Source organism: Puma concolor, chromosome C1 (genome assembly GCF_028749965.1).
Source record: "Puma concolor isolate L17-30 chromosome C1, mPumCon1.1.hap2, whole genome shotgun sequence".
Classification (NCBI taxonomy): domain Eukaryota; kingdom Metazoa; phylum Chordata; class Mammalia; order Carnivora; family Felidae; genus Puma; species Puma concolor.
In genome coordinates, this window is record NC_141674.1 from 113,178,110 (window position 1) to 113,197,927 (window position 19,818).

The window sequence follows — 19,818 nt, forward strand, 5'->3', positions numbered from 1 at the left end:
TGGCTAGAACCTTTAATACAACGTTAAATGAAGGCAAGGAGAGTACATCTTGTCTTGTTTTTATTCTTAGAATAAAAGCATCCAGTCATTTACCATTAAGTATGATGTTAGCTGCAGGGTTTTCTGTAAATTTCTTTTTATCGGGTTTTAGAAGTTCCCTTCTATTCCTGGTTCAATGAACATTTTCATTATGAAAAGGTCAAATGCTTTTTCCATGTCTATTAAGATAATCATGTGACTTTTGTTTCTCATTGGATTTTTTTGTCTTTCATTCATTGACAATAATTATTTTATTTATTTATTTATTTGGTGTATTTTTGTTACTAAAATTTTTTTAATGTTTATTTATTTTTGAGAGAGAGATAGAGAGAAAGAGAAAGACCCAGTGCGAGCAGGGGAGGGGTAGAGAGAAAGGGAAGCACAGAATCCAAAGCAGGCTCCAGGCTCTAGCTGTCAGCACAGAGCCCCATATGGGGCTTGAACTCACAACTCACAAACCTCAAGATCGTGACCTGAGCTAATGTTGGCTGCCCAACTGACTGAACCACCCTAGTGCCCCTATTTATTTGGTTTTATAACATATATCTTATGTTATATGGTATATAACAATGATTGATATTATTTCACTCATATATGGGATCTAAAAACAAAACAAATGAACAAATAAACAAAATCAGAATAAGATTACATATTTCGATGTAAATGCAGAGAAAAAAAAGGAAAAAAAAAAGAAAGATCATTTCCAGAAGAGAGGGAGGTGGGGGACTGGGCAAAATGGTAAAGGAGAATGAGAGATACAGGCTTCATGTTATAGATTGAATTAGTCACAGGAATAAAAAGCACAGATTAGGAGATATAGTCAATGATCATGTAATAGTGTTGTATGGTGACAGATATTAACAACACTTGGGGGCATAGCATAATGTATAGAGAAATTGAATCACTATGTTGTATACCTGAAACCAATGTAACATTGTGTGTTAACTCTACTCAAATTTAAAAAAAAATTAAAAATAGATATTTGGATATTAAGCCAATCCTACATTCCTGGATAAATTCTACTTATAATTGTCCTAACTTAATTGAGTTATGTTTGCTAGTATTCTGTTTAGAATTTTTATGTCTATATTCAAAAGTGCTATTTGTCTATAGTTTTCTTTTATTGTCATTTCTTGTTTGGCTTTGGTACCAGTATAATATTGGCTCCAAGAAATAAGTTGACTAGTGTTTTTTTCTCTTCTATTTTTGAAAGGCTTTTTGAAATATTGTGTTAATTCTTTAAATATTTGGTAGAATCTACCAGAGCAGTCATTGGGACTGGGCTTTTTCTTCTCGGTAGTTGTTGCTGTTATTATTATTAATTCAATCTCTTTACTTGATATACATTTATTCAAAATTTTTTATTTTTCTTGAATCAAATTGAATAGATCATGTCTTTATAGAAACATGTCCATTTTATCTAATTTATGTAATTATTGGCATGCAATTTTTCAAAAATTCTTTCATAATCCTTTTTATTTCTGTAAGGTCAATAGTAATGTACCATTTCATTTTTACTTCTTTATTTGAGTGCCTTTGTTTTTTATTGTCAATCTAGCTAAAGATTTATCAAATTTATTAAAACTTTCAAAAAAACCCCAAAGTTTTCTTATATTAATTTTCTTTATTGCCTGTTTTCTGTTTTGTCAAATCTTGCCCTAAATTTTATTTCCTTGATTTTGTTTGCTTTAGGTTTAGTTTTCTTTTTATTTTTTTTTTCAGTGATTTAAGATTTAAGTTATTAAGAATATTTCTTTTCTTTTTGACTCAGCCAATTAGTTACACATTTCTAAACACTGCTTTAGCTGTATTCCATTGTTAGTTGTGTTTCTATTTTAATTCATCTCAAAGCACTTCCTATTTTCCCTTTAGATTTCTTCGTTGATCTGTTATTTAGGATGTATTGTTTAATTTCCACACATTTATGACTGTCTCAAGTTTCTTTCTGTTATTTATTTATAATTTCATTCCACTGACGTCAGAAAACAAACTTTATATAATTTCCATGTGAAATTTATTGCAGTTTGTTTTATTGCCCAGCATATGGTGTGTCCTACACAATGCTCCATGCGCACATGAGAAAACTTTATTCTTTGTTTGTGAGATGGACTATTGACACGTGTGCTACGTCTAATTGGTTATATTATGGCTGAAATTAATTACATGCTGATTTTTTACCTACATGTTCTTTACATTATTGAAACGGGTTTTATTGAAAATTTCAACTATTATTGTTGAACTGTCCTCCGTTCTGTCAGTTTTTGCTACATGAGTTTTGGTTCTTCATTGTTAGGTGTATGTATGTTTATAATTGATATATCTTCCTGATGGATCGACCCTTTTATTATTATAAGATGTATCTCATTTCTAGTATTTTTTTTTTTTTTTTTTTACTTTACAATCTACTTCTCTTGTATTTGTATACCCATTCTTTCTTTCTTGTGGTTACTGTTTGCATGGTATATATTTTTCCATCCATTTACTTTCAGTCTATGTATCTTAGAATATATAGTGTGCTTCTTGTAGGCAGAATATGATCATAGCTTGGTTTTTATCTGGTCAGACAATTATTGCCTTTCAATTAGATTGTGTAATCCATTTACATTTTATGTTACTATTAATATAATTGAATTTGCTTCTGCCATTTTATTTTCTATATGTTTCATGTTTTTTTGTTTCTCTGTTCTTACTTTACTCATATTTCCTGCATTATATAAATACATTTTCATTTCTTTGATAATGTTTTCTATATATAGTTTTTGATTTATTTCTTTAATGGCTGCTATATGGCTTACTATATACACTTGAACTTGTCAGAATATATTTCAGATTCATAAAACAATTTCAATTATATATAAAAATATTACTTGATCTTCCTCTTGTTTTTTGAAGTATTATTATTATATATATTACACCTATATATTTGACAAACTTCAACAATATATTGCTATAGTTTTAACTTTATGAGTATAAAAAAAAGCATGTATTTATAGCTTTTTGTTATATTTGCTTTTTTATTTCATGTTTCCTGTTCTGTTCATTTGTCCTATGTTTTCAAGTTATTGTCTAGATTCACTTTTTAGCTCAGCACAGTTTTATTCCCACTGTCTTCCTTTGCAATGTTCCAGCAAATATATTACATTATGCCCATCAGTATGATCCTATATGTATTATTTTATCCAATTATTTTTTTAAAGTCAGTTAAAGGAATAAAATAAAATATGCATTTAAACTATTTTTTATAATTACATAGTTCCCTGTACTAGTGTTCTATGTTTTTTTTTTTCTGTCAGTTCATATTATTCCCTGGAATCACTTGCTTTCAGTAGGAATAACTTTGTTTAGTATTTCTCATAAGATGGATCCTCTAAAAATGAATTCCGTGTTTGTTTGATTTTGTAAAACTTTGAAGTCTATTTTGCTATTATTTTTGCACTTTGCTTTACTGGATGTGGTATGCTTGCTTGGTATTTTTAATTTGAGGATGTTGAATATGTAATTTCACTGCTTTCTGGCCTCCATTATTTCAGATGAAATTTCAGTAGTCCAATCTTACTGGGGTTCCCTTTTATGTGATGATTTGTTTTCACTTGATGTTTCCAAAATGTTTTTTTGTTTTTTGTTTTCATCATCTATATATGATAGGCACATGGATATCTTTGCATTTATCCTAATAGCAGTCTATCAATCTTGTTTAATATATAGATTTTTTTTTCAAATTTGAGAAAATTTCAGCCATCATTTCTTTGAATATACTTTTTTTTCTGCTCCTTTCTCTCTCTCCCCTTAAGCTACTTCCCCCATTATGCATATGCTGGTGCATTTAATAGTGTCCCATCTTTTTTTGAGGCTTTGTTAATTTTTTTCCCATTCCTTTTTCTTTCTGTTTTTCAGACTGCATAATCTGCATTGGTCTCTCTTCAAGTTCTCTAATTCTTCAGCCAGTTCAAATCTACTTTGAGCCTCTCCAGGAATTTTTGATTTAAAATTATACTTTTCTTCTAAAGTTAGTATAAAGAACTACTAACTATGGCTTTATATACATTCTCTCTTTGATGAGACAGTTTCATCATACTTTATTTATTTAAGCACGTTTTGCTTTCATTCTCTGAACATGGTCACCTTGAAGTCTATGTCTTTTAATCTGACATCTGTTCATCTTACATACAGTTTCGATTGCTGGTTTTTACCCTTATACAGAGATCATGTTTTTCTGTTTCTTAGCCTGCCTCAGAATTTTAACATGCCCCCCTCCCCCCAGTAATATTCTTTTATACCTTAGATGAGACAAGAAGGCTGGAGGAGGTTGAGGGGGGCAGAATGCTCTTCTTCCAGCTAGGATAAGACTGTGGAAAAAATCTTTTCCCCTGGAGGGTAAGTCGACCACTTCAGGTATATTTCACAGTGATTACCCTATACCTCCCCATGTCAGAACCATGGTGGGGGGTGGGGGTGGGGCGGATCTTTCTCCGATTGTCAATATGAGAACTGGAGAGGATTACCGGGCATAAAACCACAGAAGTGTAAGGGTGTTACAGATCAGAAGCCTCCAGTAGATTCTCTGTGTCACAGTGGTTCACACTCCACCTCTGGCAATTTGCCAAAGTTATCATTTAAGTGTTCCTACTGGTGGATGGCTCCAACAGCTTCTGTTGGAGGTAAGCATATTTCAACTGTGACTTTCTGGATTCACCTATGTTTCTAGATTTTGCAGTGGCAGTTTTTACTGAAATCTTCATTCTCTGATGGGTGTAAGAAGAGTCGTTAATTTTCAGTTTGTTCAGCTTGTATTTATTTATTTATTTATTTACTTAATGTTTTTATTTATTTTTGAGACAAAGAGACAGAGCATGAGTGGGGGAGGGGCAGAGAGAGAGGGAGACACAGAATCCGAAGCAGGCTCCAAGTTCTGAGCCACCAGTACAGAGCCTGATGCAGGGCTCAAACTCACAGACTGTGAGATCAAGACCTGAGCCGAAGTTGGTCGCTCAACCGTCTGAGCCACCCAGGCACCCCAGCTTGTATTTATTATAAGTATGTGAATAATGACTTCGAAGTTCTTCTAAGTTCTTTAGTCAGTACTGAAACCAGAAATGTTGCACTTTTTTTCTTTCTTTTTTAACTTTCTGACTCCTATATAATTGAATTACTCAAGTGTGAATGTGCATATTATCAGTGTCATTTAAGGGAGTGAGGGTCTGTTATCTGTCTGCATGTCCTTGGGACCCCAGTTTTCCTCACTTTGAGCAAGCTGAGAAGTCTTAATTTCAGTTAGTATTACTTTCATGCATAATTCAGCCTCTGCGAAAACAGAGATGGCAACTAATTCAAGAGATTTATTTAGTTTCTTGCACATTCTCTGAGAAACTAATTTATATAGTAGTAGCATCAGGTGAGCCTCCTGTTTCTTTTAGATAAACAGAAATCTTAACTTGAAAGCTCCATTATTTGCTTCACTACCAACAATTCAAGAGATAATTTTCCTGCCCTGCTGACCTTTCTAGGAAAACACCTGGAAATTTTTGTTGTTTTTTTCCTTCTCAATGTTCTCAACAGAGATGCCCCCTAGAGGCTATTACTTCATATGTTCTAAACCTTTCCATTATTAAATTACTCTTTTTGATGTTTGAAAAGACAAGTGCATAAAACATAAATATTTCATCCAATAAAATGACATAAATCTGAACTTGTTAATTGTAACCCAAGTTAAGAAATAAAATTAAATCAGGGCCCCTGGGTGGCTCAGTTGGTTAAGCATCTGACTTCGGCTTAAGTCATGATCTCACAGTTCATGAGTTCAAGCCCCACATCGTGCTCTGTGCTGACAGCTCAGAGCCTGGATCCTGCTTTGGATTCCGTGTCTCCCTCTCACTCTGCCAATCTCTCTCTTTCTCTCTCAAAAATGAATAAAACATATTTTAAAAATTTTAAAAAAGGTAGCACCTGGGTGACTCAGTCGGTTAAGCATCCAACTTCAGCTCAGGTCATGATCTCACAGTTTGTGAGTTCGAGCCCCATGTTGGGCTTTGTGCTGACAACTGGGAGTCTGAGCCTGCTTCAGATTCTGTCTCGATCTCTCTCTGTCCCTGTCCTGTTTATGCTTTCTCTCAAATATAAATAAATATTTAAAACAATTAAAAAAATTAAAAGAAAAAGAAAGAAAATTAAATCGTTACTTAAAATTCCCCTTTATATCCCAAGTTTCCATTGCCCCTGAAATGTTCATTACTTTCTTCCTTTAAAAGTGTAATGATTCTTTCAAGATTCAATTCAAGACTCCTTTTCCTCCATGAACTCTCTACCAAAAAGTAATCCTAAAGGAGGATGAGTTTCCCAGAATGTAAATTAATAGATGTCAAAGATGCCTGCTGTTTTCCTCCCAGTAGTGCTGAAGGTCAGTTCTTCTAACCAGGATTCTACTCTCGAATTAATTTCTAAAACCATGAAAACCTTGTCTTAGGGACAAAGCGCACAGGTTACCTCCTTATCCTGAATTACAGCACATTATTATCAGCTTTTCTGGAGACTCCTTAGTAATAAAGCAGTGCCTATTTCAGAAAGAATTCACAATTGACTCTCCAAAGGGGTTCTCAAGGTGATCTACCGAGACGCTGAAAGAAAATGGCAAAATTTCTATTCATATAAAATTTTATAACTTTCTATTTTTCATATATAATGTACATTTTATATTGTGGGTTAGCAGTGCTATTTAGAAGATTTATGAATTACAAATGTAGAGGACACAAGCACAGAGTATTTCTTTAAAAAATTTTTTTTAATGTTTATTTACTTATGAGAGAGAGAGAGAGAGAGAGAGAGAGCAGGGGAGGAGCAGAGAGAGAGGGAGACACAGAATCCAAAGCAGGCTCTAGGCTCTGAGCTGTCAGCACAGAGCCTGATGTGGGGCTTGAACTCACAAACCACGAGATCATGACCCGAGCTGAAGTCAGATGCTTAACAGACTGAGCCACCCAGGCTCCCCAGCACAGAGTATTTCTTATACAAATTTGGAAGAACACTGATGTTCATTCCTTGGTGCTGTTGACTTCATTTGAGATTCGTTTATCTTGAGATCCATGTTCTTAAAGAAAACAAAGTGGTGTTTTGACATTTGGGCTGTTTTTCTTCATTCCAGGGAAGCAAACATGAGGGAAACATACAAATCAATGGTGCGCTAAGTGAACGGTTAGTCAGCCATTTCCTACTGTGGTTCTTCTTCTCTTTTGTCTGTTGGTGCTGAAGTCTTTGAAGTTGCCAGGAAGGACCCTGCTGTTTATCGTCTGTTCCTTGGATTGTGATTCTCTCTGTGTCTGGAATACCCTTCATGCTCTTATATTCATATATACACATTCATTATATACACATATGCTAGTATATAAACTAAATATATATATATATATATATATATATATATATATTGATTGATATATCAATTCAAATATATATATATATATATATATATATTTGAATTGATATATCAAATATACAGAGATAAGCACAGATCCTAAACATCCCATTCAATGAACAGAAAGCTAAATCCTTTTGAATCGACACCAATTTAATAAAATTAAAGTATCACCCAAATGTCACCCTCATGTCCTTTCTCACTTACTTTCCAACCATCTTCTCTCAAGTAATAATTTTTCAGAGCTCTAACCCTAGGTTCTATGGCCTGGTTTTGATTTATATAAAAGGTGTCATATGGTACACACTTGCCTTCTGTTCCTTAGCCTTGTCTGTGGTACTTGTACATAGTATAGCTATCAATTGTTATTTTTCATTGCTCTATGGTATGCCATTGAATGGATGGATATGCCACAATTTATTTATTTATTCTATTGTTAAGGGGCATTTGTATTATCTCCAATTTGAGGCTATGGATACTACTGTTCTGAATTATTTTTACATGTCTCTTAGTGCACACGAGCAAGCATTTCTTTGTCAACTATACCTAATTGTGGAATGGCTGAGTCGTATAGCATATGAACATTCGCACTTTACAGATTTCCAAAACAACTACTGATGTAAATTCCACAGGCAATGCATAGAAAGGAAACATAGACATAATTATGGGAAATATTAGAGCTTATCCAAAATAAGAGCGAAGATGTTTTCATAGAATTATCTCAGTAACTAGTAAGATAAGTAAACAAAAATTAATGAAGATATAGATAATTTGAACATTCCTAAGAATATATATACACATATATATACATATATATATAGCTGTATAGTATATACATTAATAATATAGTAGTATTATTATGTATTATTATTATTATATATAGTATATACATAATAATATAGTATTATAGTGTATATATTAATTATATATATGTATATATGTATATAAACACCCATAGAAAATTTTCAAAAATCACTGATCCTTGAAATAAAATAGAATATGTTTTCTGACCAAAGTGGAATTAAGCTAGAAATCAATAAGAAAAATGAGTTAACATATTTAAAAATTAAGTCCCAGAAAATATCTCAAGGGAAATCATATCCCACAAAAAAATCCACTTTAAGGCTATAAATGAAAAGAAAGACAGTATCAAGTCCTGACAACAATGAAGATTAACAGGATGTCCATTAAAAATATAACTCCACATTTCAATTTGTCTCCTCCATGAAGACTTTTCTGCTCTTTCCTTCCTCAGCAGAATGAGTACTTTTTTCTTTGTGGCCTGTGTCCTACAAAGCATATTCATTTTCATATATGTCTCTTTCTCTTATCTGAGCTTCATGAAGGCAGATATCTCAAATATTTAGTAAAGTCCCAATGGGTAATAGTAATAAAACAAAGGATTAATGTGGTGGATTAAAACTCTTTTCCTCTATTCTCAGCTTAGGATCAACGGCTTCAAAGTACACAGCGTCAGAGTGGACCAGAGACGTATATACAGCACCTGTTTAGAAAAAGAAAGATAAGAAAAGAGTTTCAAGTCCTTTGTAACAAAATCTCAGTTTTCTTAGGTACCAGGATTCTGATAGAACTATGGATTCTTTCTATTATTCTTTGCTGTCTTATACTATTATTCTTTCTGGACATCAGATAGGCAAGAACTTCTAGGTATATATATGAGAGGGCTGCATCACAGGGAAACTTGTACAAATTTATTATCAAGTTTTCTGTCATAAAAAAGAAATAAAGAAAATAAATCAAACCAATAAATTAAAGTTTAAAGCAATGAAAATAAATGTGTGGGAGAAAGGAGTTTGAGGAACATACTACAAAGAAGAGATTATTTCATTATGTAAATTTTATATTTCAAATGTATTCTAAAGAGACCTATAATGTTCCAGAAAGACCTCATGCTTCCATTGTTTAGAATGTGGAAAGTTAAGAAAAAGAATCCCAGTATGCTAGAGGCTGATAAATAACGTAACTCGGTCTTGATTTTTCTGTGATGGATTGTTTTGCCTCACCCCATGGGCAGAGGGGCTTCAGATTAGCAAAGGGACACTTTTAGATGGAGAAAAATAAATAACCAGGTAACTATAAAATCAATACCTCATTTTGGTTCATTAGCTAAGAGATAGCTTGCTGGTCAAGGTACATTCTTCACAGTCACTGCACTTTTCTGAGGGAAAAGACCACACCTACCAGCCCTGTTCTGATAATGCAGCCCATGCCTGCCACTCACTATAACACCTGTTCTTGCCCTTCGTAGCCAAGCTTTTTGGTTGAAAAACCAGCACCAAATTCAAGAATAATTTGTATAAACTGATCAATGACATGTGAGATGTTTCTCTTTGAAAGTTTATTCTGTCTAAGGACAATTATAATTAATTGATTAGCTATTTCTCTTAGAAATTTGAACCAAAGATGTTACGCTTGGTATGTGATGGGGGACTCAGGGAGCTAAAAGCTAAAGAACATATAGTCAAAAAGTGCAGATGAGGAGTAAGGTGAAGTTACGGGGAGCCATGAATAGGTTAAACTCTCCAAAGATGATGTCAGCAACATTTCTTTCATTGTGTATGGATACCTGCCTTACCCATTAAGAAATGGAATCTCTTCCTACTCTCCTCTTGTATCTAGGTTTGCCTCATAAGTTCCTTTGATAAATAGAATTCCATGAAGCCTGGTTGCCTCTGCTTTTACTCTTCAGGTGATTTGCCAAGGAAGAATTCTGACTGATGCAGAGATCACCATGATGTGAGGAAGACCAAGCTACTGAGCTAGAAGAGCTCATAGGAAGGAGTAGTGTGATACCAGACATGCAAGTGCGAACTTCTTAGACCTCACGACCTAACCCAACTGAAGGCAGGTAAGACGATGCCACATGGTGCAGGAGAACCATACACCAGAGCCCAGTCAACCCCCAAAACCATGAAAAATAATGGTTGTTGTTTTATGTCACTGAATTTTGGTGTTGTTACACAGCAATAGATAAAGATGAGTAAGAAGACATGATTAAGCAGAAATCAAAACCACAAAAAACATGCCCTGGGGAGAGATTGATTGTTTCTATTGGAGGAGGCAAAAACAGGCCAGGCTGAGACAGAGATGTGCTGAGTTGTGTCCAATGGCTGAGCCCTCATTAGGGACCTCATTGGATAAGGGAGTTAGCGGTAGTTGTGAACACCTTCAGTCTTAAATCTGTTGGTTATTTAAAAGGCTTATGTTTAAAATAATCATTCTTTCTCTTCCCTGTTCTTACTCATATTCTCCACCTAAACATGTTTGACATTTGTATTTTATAACTGGCGTATACAAAATTAACAATCTCAACACTTCAGGAAAAAATTAATTTAAGGGAAAAGATGTTAAATTAGAACTACAGATGAAACAGTTTATATGGTCCAGTGGGATCTAGATACTCTTTTTGCTGCTCTCTCTCTCTCTCTCTCTCTCTCTATATATATATATATATATATTTTTTTTTTTTTTTTCCCTCTTAAGTCCAGCATCATATCATATAGTTAGAGAAGGGAGATGGGCTGCTTGCAAAGTGGAGCATCACCTTGGTGTACATTCCAGGAGACTTTTAAAAAACATTATTAAGGTTACTCTTACAATTTTTTCTTTTTGTTTTTTTCTGGCTGCCGGTCAGACTTGCATTTTTTACCATAAGATGATACGCTTCTTCAGAAAAGATACACCAGGTGCCTTGGTGTTCTTATGACATGGCACCTGGACCCCTTGCAGAACTAAGAATATGAGAGAGAAAAATAGAGTGACAACTCATGGTAGAAAATACAGTCTTATGTAACTTAACCTGGGACTGTAGGAGGAACTACACAAGGGTTTGAATACCAAGAAGTAGGAACCATTGGGAGTCACTCTGGAGGTTCACTACAACACATGTTCATTTGATCTAGGGGAAAAAAGGTAATATTGCATTAGAATAATATTTAAACACACATTCTCTAGATACAATATTAAATTACTTCCAGGCATCATCTTAAAATAATTACTATTTGTTGCAGTAGATGATGAAGCTTAGTCCGCTAATCTTTGTGTTTTGATTTTCATGTCTTTGTGATAACACTGCGATCTCTCACAGTTGATAGTAAATGTTGACACATACTTAGTGCCTTACATGCTCATCATCAACATTTTTGATAAATGAAAATTTAGCATTTAATTTTTCATCAAACACACTCTCATTCTTTTGAGCTCATTACTACTGAAAACATTTATTATAAGAGAAGAAAAAAGGTGTTACCACACAACAAATAGTTGTGCACCTTATAATAAATGACCAAGCCTTTGCAGCAAGACTGCTCAGATTAATCGCAATACATCTCCACAGCAGGATTGCTTGGCTTTTTATTTTTCCACCACATTTATAGGACACCTAAGTTATGGTTTCCCTTCACTTCCCACTGACACAACCGACTGCGATCCTAGTGGCTTTGTGAATCTTATTGATTATGACACGGGCCATGGGAGGTCATCAAGTGGCCATCATGGAGAACTGTGATGAATACTTCTTCACCCACATCCCAAGAGCCAAAAGAATTAGATGTGGCCAGCTGCTCCTGCCTAAAGGCACTTTGTTTTAATGTGTGTCCCCTGCATGTGCTCCTTGGAAGGGAGTCACTAGTACCCTTGTGTCTCGAAGGATATGGAAAAGAAAGATACATCCTGTGTAATCATCTTTCAGATCTAATCATGCATAAAGCAAGAACTATTTTCTGCACACATTTCATACATGACTATGGAAGACTGTGAAAGAAGCTTAAAGTAAGTACAAAGTGGAGACCTAAGAGCCTCCCTTGGCTTATTTTAGTGTAATGATAACAATGATACTTTGTTATGATTCCATTTATATCTTGTTCAAAATCAGGTAAAACTAATCTATGGTGTTAGAGGTTGACATACTGAATCCCTCTGGGGAGATGTCAGCTGGAATGCTCTTGAAGGGTCTGTAAGTTGCTGGAAACCTACAATAGTTGGTAGGTTTCCAGTATCTTCATTTGGGCAGTAGTTACACAGGCGCATACATATGCAAAGCATAGTACATTTAAAGGTTTTAGACTTTCCCGTGTATAATTTATACTTTAATTTTAAAACATAGTTATTGGTGAGGGGGGAGGGGGAATATGGGAAGTCAATGGAAAAACACTAAACCAAATGGACCACCAAGACAACAGGCAGAAATCCAGATTGTGTCAACCAAAGGCTAAACCAGAGTTTATACTCATCTTTTCTGTATGCTGAGTCAGAGAGTTCTGAAAGGACTTTGTTTTTCCTTCATGGCCTCTTTTAATTTTTCACTACTTATCCCCCCAAAAAGAAATTTCTGTGATCTTACATGCCAAAAAAAGGTGATTAAGGTCATAATAATCAAACACACAGCAATAAACTTTATATATACAGGTGTGTTTCACAATAGAAAACCTGGAAACACCAAAAATAAGATAACAAATTTACAAAGCAAGAATGTCAGGGGCAATTAGAGATTTACCTGCAGCATTACATGGTCATAAGAATTGACAGGCAAAATCCTTGGTCTCTGAAACAGTTGTTCAATGTTTAGTATTAAAATTATACATGAAATTATTATTGTATAGTTAGTGCCTAAACTAAGATACATTTGCAAGTCACATTTGAAATGCCACTTGCTAATCCCAAAGACTTGTATATTCTAATTCTACAGTTGTTGGAAAGTTAGAAAAACACAGCCTTGTGCTATGGTCATAGTCATCTTGCCTCTCAAAGATGTGGCATGGTGACAGATCAGGGAAGAACAGTTAGTAATTTTATGAATTGATTGTTTCATTTATATTTCTGTAGGAAAGAAAATAATTTATTAAAAACAGTACCACTTCAACTTCATTTAACTTTCGCAGATAAAATCATTAGTTTATTTTGGAATGAGCACAACAGAAATGATGACTCCCATCAGATGGAAATCTCTCACCACATGGAAATTAACAAGAATGTATTACCAAATAAAACTTTATACATATCTGGCTCTTTACACTTTTCAGAATTTCTGCATTTTACACTCCCTCATTGATCTTCATAATAAGACCATGTAACAGATAGATGTACAGAGAACAGATGTACTCTCTTCTCCACATGTTTGAGAAAACTGAGGCTGATGTGTTGAGCCTGGAAGGACTTTAAGGAGGTTCACATTCTTGGTGATTTCTATCTTGTCAATTACACTTCACAACTGTTTTTGTGTTACTGTCTTTATTAATGACATAAAAATTTCTTTTTAAAAAATAATGTTTATTTATTTATTTGAGAGAGGGAGTGTGCATGTGCACAAGTGGGGAAGGGGCAGTGAGAGAGGGAGAGAGAACAAGCAGGTTCTGTTCTGTCAGCATGGAGCCTGAGGTGGGACTCAATCTCATGAACTGAACTGTGAGATCATGACCTGAGCTGAAATCAAGAATCAGTTGCCTAACTGACTGAGCCACTCAGGAAACCCGACATAAAAAAAATGTCTTAAGGGAAATAAAAATTATTACATTTGACAGAAAAAACATAAATAGAATCTTTTGCTAATTTATATTCCCATGTTTATTTGGCACATAAAGTTAAGGTGAAAGTCACAAAACATATTTTGGCTTTATCTCTTAAACTAGATATAAATGGAATTCTACATTCTCTAGTGACTGGAAGGTTATCATGGTGACCTGTAGTGTCTAATTTCATTCCTGATTCATAGGGTGTCTGGGTGGCTCAGCCAGTTAAGTGGCTGACTCTTGATTTTGGTTTAGTCATGGTCTCAGAGTCTTGAGTTTGAGCCCTGCTTCAAGCTTTGGGCTCACAGCACAAAGCCTGCTTGGGATCCTCTGTCTTCCTCTTCCTGCCCCTGCCCCGATCATGCTTGCATGCTCTCTCTCTTTCAAAATTAAATAAACATTAACAAGTATTTAATTTCATCCCTGATTCATTCTTTCACTGCTCTCCCATCAACTTGAAAGTTTACTTCCACTTCTTATAGTGAAGGTGGTCTACCTATGAATTGTTGGAACCCCAGAAACAGAATTCTGAATCTTGGATACATTATGACTTTGGGAATCTATGGGAGTCAAAGCTGCTTGCCTCCCCACCCACCACCTCCCAATTAACACAGATAAGCACACAAGAAGCAGGGTACAGTGCTAATGGCTAACGGCCACCAATTAGTGGTGCAATGAGGAGGTGGACTCCAGAGTCCAGAGGCTGAAGGTTTAAATTCTGACTCCACTTGGGAAGCCCTGATGAATTGCCTGCCTGTCTCAGCCATCTGCAAAATGGAAAATATTAATAATTATTTGCAGGATTGCCAGGAAAAATTAAATGTGGAAAATATATGCAAAGTGCCTAGAACACTCTAGAAATGACACCTATTATATAACAGGTGGGATAGGAACATTAACTGTCAGAGGTATAAAGTAAAAGAACTTCAGGTAATAAAGATAGAAACTGTTGTTCAAGGACAAAGAGAAGATCAGCTACTTTCCCAGTCTCTCTTGCTACCCCATAATGACTAAATAATCTTTGTTTCCATAATGTCATGTTTGCATAGCTCTCTGATTGCAAGCACCACATAATTGCAAAATGACTGTGTTAATGGAAGATTTAGATCATTTTTAAAAAAGTAAAGTTTTCACATTTTGCATCTAAATTCATTGATTATGCATAAAGAGGTCAGGAAAGCCTTGTGGCTTTATTAAATTGATCGGCATCTAATAACTTAATTATCTACAGAAACAGATGTTACTTCAACTGAAAACAAATTATCTTATACACAGGGAAGAAAATTAAAGCATCGAACACTGTGGAGATCTGTAAAATGACCACATTGAGGTTAAAAGGAGAGAGAAACAACAAAACATCAGGATTCCTGATTCGGACTCCACTTTGTTTAATGTGCTCCAAATGTTTTCATCTTGAATACTTTTTATATCTCATTTGACTCCAGTTTAGGGGATTGTGCCTACACATATACGCATACACAAACACACACACACACACGCACACACACACACACACACACGGATTTTTGTGCTATTGAAATCTAGGAGGAGATACTGAGGTATTTGCTCCTTTCAGGTTCGTGACTGAATTGTGTTTCTTGTTCTGGGAGAGGAAATAACATTGCTCAGCTCTGTTGAGCATTTTGAAAATAAAATCCACCTAAGAGCAACCCCTAACACAAAGAGTCCCCAGAGTTTCTGTCTTTTCTGATATTCTAGCCTTTGCTTGGAGCACTCGCTTCCAGGTTATTCTTCTGTTGCCCACTGTCTGGGCCTCAGATTCATTGTTAACTTTGGCCTCTAAGAAACGCATCAGGACAAGCACTTCTTGTCAACCCACTTTCCCCAGTATATCTTTGGCTTTCCTTTGACACTGAGTCAGGCTCAGCCCATGATAGTGGTTTCTCAGTTCACCATGGACAAACACCTGTTCCGTTATGACCTGGGTCCAGAGCTCTTAACCTTGATAATGCTGAACTTCACTTCCATCTTGGGGGAACATCTAGTATGTTTGCCTTAGATTCAAAAGGTAGAATGGGGTTATTTTTTAAATGACTAACAGGCTATAGTCATAAATTACAGGAAATTAAAGTTGAAAAAGACCTTAAATAATTCATTAATTATCTAATTAATGTCTAGCTCCTCTATCATGGATGGAAAACTGAGGCTAAATTATGTTAAGTGATGGTCTCTGAGATCATAGATAGGAAGTCCAACTTTGTCAGAATTAGAACTTGGAAATGCTACATATGACTGGATTGAGGGCAAGAAGGTGGAGGTGAGAAGGTAGGAAGTCTTCGGAAGACTTCCCCAAGACTAAGTATTGAGGAATGTGTTGATTCAAGAAACAGGCCAGCTACAAAATTCAAGGTCACAGATAATGGCAAAGATTGACAAGGGCACCAAATGCCACATCTGGGGAGGGAAGCAGTGGGGGTAGAATCTGGAGTTCAGCTGCAGCTAGAGGAAGCAGAGGTACTTGGCCTATCTTTCTCCTCATTAATATTTATAGTAGCTACCACTTATTGAGAAGTTACTGAAGCATTGTTCTAAGTCCCTAATTTGTATTAACTCATTTATCCTTGCAACAACCCTATGGCAAGTATTTTTCTTATCTTCCTTGTACAGAGGAAGAATCTGAGGCACAGACTAGGAGACAATTGCCCAAGCCTTACAGCATGTCAGGAGATCAGACAGGTCTCATCCCCAGGCATACTAACTGCAGAGTCCCAACCCTTAACTGAATCGCTGTGTTGCCTCTCTGTATCCCATTGCCAGAATGGGTAGCTGGCATGTAATCAACATTTAGGGGCTGTTGTATCTGACGTCAGAATGTGCCAGGACTTAGCTTCTGTGATTCTGGAAATTTCACAATGTACTCAAGACCCATCTCCAATCACTGTCCACACCTCTTCTCCCCCACCCTCCCAACTTGTTGTACTATAAATCTGGGATGGGAACATAGTCCAGTGCCATCTAGATTGCCAGCCTGTGAGGCAATTGCCAAAAGCAGTGTAGATAGGTTACTGTACAGCTCATGGATTAAGTGAGTTCACTCTCATTGCTCTAAATGGTGAATGTGGGCTGAAAAAGAGAATTCAGTGCTGAATGAGATTCCTTTTATCATTCCTTTACTTTTATTCCCTTTGCATCTGATTGAGTCCCGATGGCCTTGGCAAGGAGGGCAGGAATCACAACTCTTCCATTTGTGTTTCTTAAGGATGTATTGAAAAGACTATCTGCACTCTACGAATGGCCCAAGAAGGTGAGTGGAGCCCAGATCTCTTACAACTGGGACTTGACACTGAGAGAGAAGACTTATCTCTCCAGAGGCTAAGAGATAAGCTTAGTGCTGGGCTTCTGACCTAACGCTGTAATCCCCTCTACATTCATTATAAATACTCAGGGAAACCACAAAATCCAAGACAAATAAAGTCAGTCTGTTTTCAAAGGGAAAGCACCATTTCTTTTTTTTTTTAATCGTTTTTAATGCTTATTTATTTTTGAGAGAGAGAGATATAGAGAGAGAGACAGAGTGCAAGTGGGGGAGGGGCAGAGAGAGAGGGAGACACAGAATCTGAAACAGGCTCCAGGCTTTGAGCTGTCAGCACAGAGCCTGACCCGGGGCTCGAACTCATGAACCCTCGAGATCATGACCTGAACCGAATTCAAATGCTCAACCGACTGAGCCACACAGGTGCCCCAGAAAACACCATTTCTTAAATGTTGGTGATTTCAGTTGGATAAGGTCCTCCAAGAACCCCTGCCCATTTTGTAGGAAGGAGTGCAGGCTTGTTGAAGGAAGCCTGCTCTACAAGAATTTACACTCCTCATGGCCAAGAACACTGGTCTAAACATGATTGGTCATTTGATAGGCCTGTTCCTAAGTAGAATTGAGAAGTAAGTAAAGTTGTCTACCATCTTGTCATCAGACTGATAGAAAGCACTCATTGATGTTCATATTGCTTATGCCAACATCCCAAACATATTTAAAACCCTCACCACTGAGGATAAAACATATTCATCACATTTCTATGAATTAAGTATTATCCCCATTTCCAGATGAGCCTAATGAGCCTCAAACCTCAGTCACCTGACTCTGAAGTATAAGTCTTTCTCTTTATTACTCCTCTGTTCCTAAATTGCCATATCTACTCTACTGCACTGATGCTGCCTCTCTCTCTGGCTTTATAACTCACTTCTCAGTACATGCTTCCCCTCCCATCCCACCCATTGAACTCATTGCAAGTTGTTGTTCCCCAGAGCTTTCTAAATCCCAACAGCCATCTTGATACTGAACTTGTGTAAGCTGTATAAGTTATTTGTTTAATGAGCTAATTTCAGTATCAAATGAGAGAGAAGGTTACATACACACCACACACTGCCAGCATAAGTGTATCTGTGGGTACAGAAGCTTTAGTTGTGACACATGGTTTTTTGAAAACTCTGCAGGCAGAAATAGCACATAGCCAATCTCTTCCTCTGAACGTTTCCTGAGACAGATAGACACATAGTCCAGTCCTTTGGTTTGGAATCATATAGAAGTATCTTCACTTCAAAAACACTAATGGTAACAGTAAGAGAGGAGAAATCTGGGAAGATTAATAATATGACACTGAAAAAGTATCAACTGTTAATTAATTCAGTTGCTTATCCCTCCAGTCTTTTCCACAAATGATTCTAAATGCCTAACACACCCCAGCCCTGTGCTAGGAACTGTTGCTATGGAGAAGAGTATGATTTTCACTGTCTCATTGCCCCCTACTGTGAGTTCACAGATGAATAGGGGAGATAAACATAAACATGTATATCACAGCACAATCATTACTTGCACAAGGAAGCCCAGATGGTCATGGAAACACCAAACACAAACCAAAGGGCCCAAGAAATTTTCTCAGAGGATTGAAAGCAGAACTAAATGTTCTAGGAGGTAAAGGAATTATAGCATTTTTAGGAGAAGGACATGCCACATAGGGCAAATAAATGTGAGAGACTGCTGAAGGAGCCCAGAGTTCAATGCTTATATTGTTGGGGGGGGAGGTGTAGTTGGGAATGGAGAGTAATAAGACTAGAGAGTGATATTAGCTTGAAAGGTCTCATCAAAGGAGAGGCAGGCGAAAATGCAGAAGGCTTGGTTTCCTGTCCTTGGGGGAGGACATAAAAATTCAACTGTAAGATTAGTGTGTGTCAGTACCATTTCAGGTTTCATTCTCTGGAATCAGATGATAAGACACAATGGTGGGTGGGGATATAATTTAGGGATGACCATTTATAAGAGAGTGGGTGAGAAACCAGGACCAGGCAGGAGAAGCTCAACTGTGACACAAGCCTGACAAAGCCTTTGCCAAACCCAGTAGGAGCTTTGGGGTCCATATGGGAACATAGAAGGATAATTAGAGCTTTACTACTTTGGACTAACTTGGTTGGTAATCAGTCATTGGATGTGGGTTGCCTGGACAGATGACAGCTCTTGCTGCTGGGGGTAGGGACTATCTGCTGACCACACTCTGAGTGCCTGAGCCATCAAGAGTGTCTGTGCTGCATAGTCCAGGGGCCACCCCAAACTCCTAGTACAGGGAGCTCCCAGGTTTCTTATTTCTTTCTCATGACTCCATGGAACTTTCGAGAGTAAGAAACTGAGGTTCATGAGAATCCAGTGCTTATGGTCAGACTGCTCTTGATGACTTTGTGTTTCCCCACTTCTACCACACTTCCCACTGCTTCCTGAAATGTATCAAAGACTTGTAAGGTTTTCCTGATAATGGATTACAAAATTCTAAATATTTCCAGGAAGGAGTAAACTCAGCATGGGTTAAGATGATTGGGAAATTTTCATGAGGTCAGAAT

General features: G+C 36.4%; 1 long non-coding RNA gene across 1 annotated transcript in view; it reads left to right on the top strand.

Moving 5' to 3' along the window:
* LOC147578396 (uncharacterized) overlaps positions 1-19,818 on the top strand; it is a 100,637-nt gene that overhangs the window by 76,321 nt on the left and 4,498 nt on the right. Inside the window, exon 2 of the long non-coding RNA XR_015255152.1 lies at positions 10,085-10,313. This is a non-coding gene — a long non-coding RNA (uncharacterized LOC147578396). The remainder of the gene's footprint in view (positions 1-10,084; positions 10,314-19,818) is intronic.